At 35.5% G+C, this 4,783-nt stretch overlaps 1 pseudogene; it reads left to right on the top strand.

Moving 5' to 3' along the window:
• LOC111620031 overlaps positions 1-3,857 on the top strand; it is an 8,855-nt pseudogene extending 4,998 nt beyond the window's left edge.
• Positions 3,858-4,783: the final 926 nt, after the last annotated feature.

The following is a 4,783-nucleotide window of genomic DNA, read 5'->3' as shown; positions in this document are numbered from 1 at the left end:
ACCTCCATCAACAATATATATTCCAGCAGCTCTTTTTCGATATTTTCAGACTTTCTACCTAGTGTCTTTTTCCCAAATTGCTCCGGACGAATGTCTGATTGCAAAGAGAGAGTTCGGAGGAGTTGAGTTCCATATTACTGTAAAAGCACCAAAGGGGTCCGTATTTCACGCATCGCCATCTCGAATTAACTTATGTCTGTCAAGACCAAATTTTAAAAAGCGTGAACATCACACAGATTAATATGTACCCCTAAGTCTCTGGAATGGAATACATGCACCAGTGAACCTACAACTACGCGATTTATATTTTAAAAATAATTAAATTCACTTAGCATTCAAAACTTGTGAATTTTGAAAAAAAGAAATTTGCTGATTAAATACGGACAACCGTTTAACTGAAGTAAAACGGATTAGCGTGGCGCAGGGCGGAGGAAAGTAGTTTGGCTGCTCATCCACTATTGGTCCAGATTCTATCAATCTTGTGGCGAAACGAGTCAGCGACTACGTTTTAAGAGCTCCTTTATACGAATGTTGCTACAATTTTTTCGCTACGTTATAGGAATTTCCGTTATAGAAATGCACGTTATAGCGAGGGTCGACTGTATTTTCTATGCTATTTCGTAAAATTTTGCATAATTTCGTTTCAAATTATACTTTCTGCAAATCAAATTCATCTTTTGCAAGTCAAGTTTTACCAGTTTATAATTCGCTGGTTGTAATTTCACGTATACAGTATAAATATGTATTGATACATAATATATTGGTACGTTGTTAATTTCGTATACGAGATCATATGAAACTACCAACATATGCCGCAGGAGAACCATTATACTGTATATTCAGTACACATAGAATTTAATTCTCTGTTGACATGTGTGTTAAATACACTACTTACCTCTTTCTATTACAATAAAAATTTTATAGATATACTTTTTAATTTTATAGATATACGAAGGTGAGCCGAAAATTATCCGCAATGTTGACATAACTCTTCTCACATTGTTCATATTGACATCTGTCCTCGTTTATTTTATCGTTATGCTGTTATGGTCCTGCTATGGAATTTCGATCCTAATCCCTCCATTTGTCTTCCTTTTATTGCTGATAGATCATGGGCGCTCCATTAAAAGTTTGCACGAAAGAAAAACAGAGAGCAGTGGTCCGGGTTTTGTGGTCGGAAGATGTATCAGAAGCGGCAATCTATCAAAGACTTTCGGCACAATACGAAGTGTCTACGAATGGATTGAAAAATTCAAAAATGGTCGCACTCCTTCCTCGTGCATAACACTTGTGCGACCATTTTGAATTTTTTAATCCATTCGTAGACACTCCGTTATGGCAAGGCACTGTTCCCGTATTGTGCCGAAAATCTTTGATGGATTGCGGCTCCTAATACACCTTCCGACCACTGCTCGTTGTTTGTCTTTGGTGCAAACTTCTAATAAAGCGCCCATATGAAAAACGTGTTATGCCCTTTTTCATAAAATGGTACTCCATTTACTTAGAATCACTTCAGTTATCTAAAGAATCTTTCCTAATTGAAGCCGTTTCATAGACATTATTATATTTATTTTTAAACAGCAAAACTGCTTTATGGGTTCCGCAGCATCTCTGTTGTTTCCTTCTTTTATAGCTAGTCTTTATCAGTTACATACTTCCTTTCCTTTCTCATATCACATCAAGTCGGTTTTACCATTAGGCAAGGCTTAGACGGTAGCCAAGATACCGGAAAACTGAAGCCCCAGCATAACGAAATGACATACAGCCGTTCAGTGTTAATTAATAAATATGTTTTTAATTATCAAATGTATAAATGTATGCCTGCGAGTATATTATACATACACCGACAACGTATAGGGGCGCCTAAATTCAGTGCTGCGTTATCCTACGATCAAAAAGGGCAATTGCCTGGATTTATTACCTACTAGGTCCCCAAACCAATGTAAGATAAGAAAATATTACCCTCAAAAATTTCCTCGCAGAAAAATATCTGAAGTCAACATTGTATACGGGCCTCCGAATTCAAAACTGCCTGGGCTCCATGAAGCTATAACGCCCCACTGTCTAAATTTACTTTGCCTAGAGAGTCATATATTATCGCGCCTGTTCTGTATCCCATTATTTCTTCTGTAATCTCAATAATAAGCTGAATTAGAAGCATCCAGTTCTCGTTTCAGTGTTCCAGTAATTTTTCCTTCACGCACGTCGATAGTCTACCTTTCAATTTTCACTACCAAACTTTCTAGGCAATAAAAAACGAAAAATTATTCTAAATTAACAATTTCCAGCTAATTGTAAATTTTTGAATCAAAAATTAATATATAATAAAACATGGCTAATATACTTTTCTTTCAATTTCAGTCTGTGGTTAATCTGTGAAAACGTAAAACATGAACCTTTGTAAGAAGCTTTACAAAGATATTTTGAAATTGTCAATTGCATTGGTACTTCTAATATACCCTATATGCGTTATTTACGACAACAATCTGAAACTCGACGTCCCGAAGCTGCATTCAAAAGATCTAATCGATTTTACCGATTCAAACAACGAAACTGGATATCCTTATTACGTTATTCCAGACATTGTTCACTTAATTCGCTTCGATAATACAAACTTGACGTTTGTTGATATGGTCAACATCAAATCCATACTTCTGAATCACAAGCCGGAGAAGATAATCATCCATTGCAATTGTCACAACTTAACAGGAAAATATTGGGACATGATTAAAGACATACCACAGCTGAAATTGCAGTATAGAAAGAAACCAGAATAAATTCATGGTGTAAAAATTAGCTATATACAACACGCATCTGATATCTCTCGTATAGAAATCCTTCAAGAATATGGAGGAATTTATTTAGATAACGATGTTTTTGTTGTTAAGTCACTACACGATTTTCGAAGATTCGAGTTCGTTATCAATTGCGATATAAATCAATATTTAGGGACTCAAGTGATAATAGCGCATAAGAATGCAAGATTTTTAAAATATTGGCACTATTCTTATAGGTATTACCGACCCGACAAATGGTATTATAATGCTGGTGAATTACCATCAAAATCGATTCTTTTCGTGCTTCCAGAATTTGCACATAGAGTGGTTGGAGGATTTGGAGTGGATATTAGTTTAACTTACATGTTATACGGAGAAAGAAGCGAAAAATGGAAGAAATTTTACACGCTACATCTTTTAATACATCATCCTCATCTCGCACCCAACGATCGGCCAAAGATTTTCGATGAAAATAACATTAAAACCTATAACAGAACCTACGGAGATATGGTCAGATCTGTTTTAGGAAACGAAATATAGTTTATAAGTTCACAATTTTTTGTTTTTTTAATATAAAACTACAAGATAGTGTGATTAACTAATATATAATTATGCATTTGGAAAGATTATTTTTCATTTTTGGACCCTTTACGTTCGGCGAGTGCCTATTTTCCAAGCTCGTTGTGGGTTCGGTCAGTCCAAGAACGGGGCAATCTGGTGCTAAGGGGTAAGGCCCATGAGAAAATTCTGGAGTTCTTTGTCATCCAGAGTCGATCCGAGATGGCTCAGAGCGGTAGGCTTGCGTGTTAATTTCTTCGGCTATCCGGCTGGTGAATTTGGTAATAGAACTACTCTTTCACTTTACCAAACTTGTAATTATACACTAGTATAATCGAGGTTAATAATAATAATAATAATAATAAGCGCAAAGCGCAAACAATTATGAGTTGAAAGTTGAAATTCGGTACACAGTTGGGGTACGTCATGAAAATGCCCACTAAAAAGAAATTTCTCGAAATTGATCGCAATGAAGATGAGAGGGTTAAGGATTACCCTGAAGTACTCGGCTTCTGTTGTATTGTTTTACATGCGAGTTTTGCACTTTTTCAGGAAATCGAATATATTGTTAGATTGGTGGCTTAAGTGAAGAAATTGTTTCACATAAATGTGATTTACTGCATTTACATATGTATTCGACTGATATTTGTTGATAAAAGTATTACATTTATTAAATGAAATGTTACAAATAACGCATTTATTGCTTTTGTTTTAAATTTGAGATATGAAATATTGTACAACAATAAAGTTTTACTTAAATTGTTTTTTGGGTAATTATTTTAAAAGTCGGAGTCTGTTCGATTAACCGAAATAGTGTACAGTACATTTTAACGTAATTCAGCATTGTAATGAGAAATTTTAAAAAATGGCATTTACTTTAAAATCCGTTAAAACTTACAATATTTCTATTATTCAATGATATTACTAAATTAAAACTATATAAGTACGAGATCTGTTCAAAAAATATGCGGACTGTTTGAATTGCGTAGCTCCAGTTAATTCCAGAGGAATCTGCTCGGTGTCGCTAGGTTTGTACAGATATTCTGGTGATAAAGCCGTTTTCCGATAACAGATATCTTTATTTGTTTATTAGCTACGCGGTTTTTAGTTAAGTGCGATTTTTTCGTTTGTCGGATTTCAGAATGAATGACCCGATGGAGCAACGACTTACTGTGAAATTTTGTTAAACCTGGAAAATCTGCAACTGAAACATTTGGTATGCTCAACACGGCTTACGGTGATGTTGCTACGAAGCTTACGGCATGTTTCAAGTGGTCCCCCAAACCCAAAAAAGTTCGCCAAGTTCGATCCAATGTCAAGGTGATGCTGATAGTTTTCTTTGATGCTAACGGTGTTGTTCACCACGAATATCACTCCCGAGGCTCCACAGTGAATCAGACTTACTACATTGAAGTTCTGAAACGTCTGAGGGACTCCATCCGTCGCGA

Source organism: Centruroides sculpturatus, unplaced genomic scaffold (genome assembly GCF_000671375.1).
Source record: "Centruroides sculpturatus isolate CEXI.00-Female unplaced genomic scaffold, Cexi_2.0 scaffold12, whole genome shotgun sequence".
NCBI lineage: Eukaryota > Metazoa > Arthropoda > Arachnida > Scorpiones > Buthidae > Centruroides > Centruroides sculpturatus.
The sequence above is the reverse complement of the archived record's forward strand: the minus strand, read 5'-3'. Positions and strand labels throughout refer to the sequence as shown.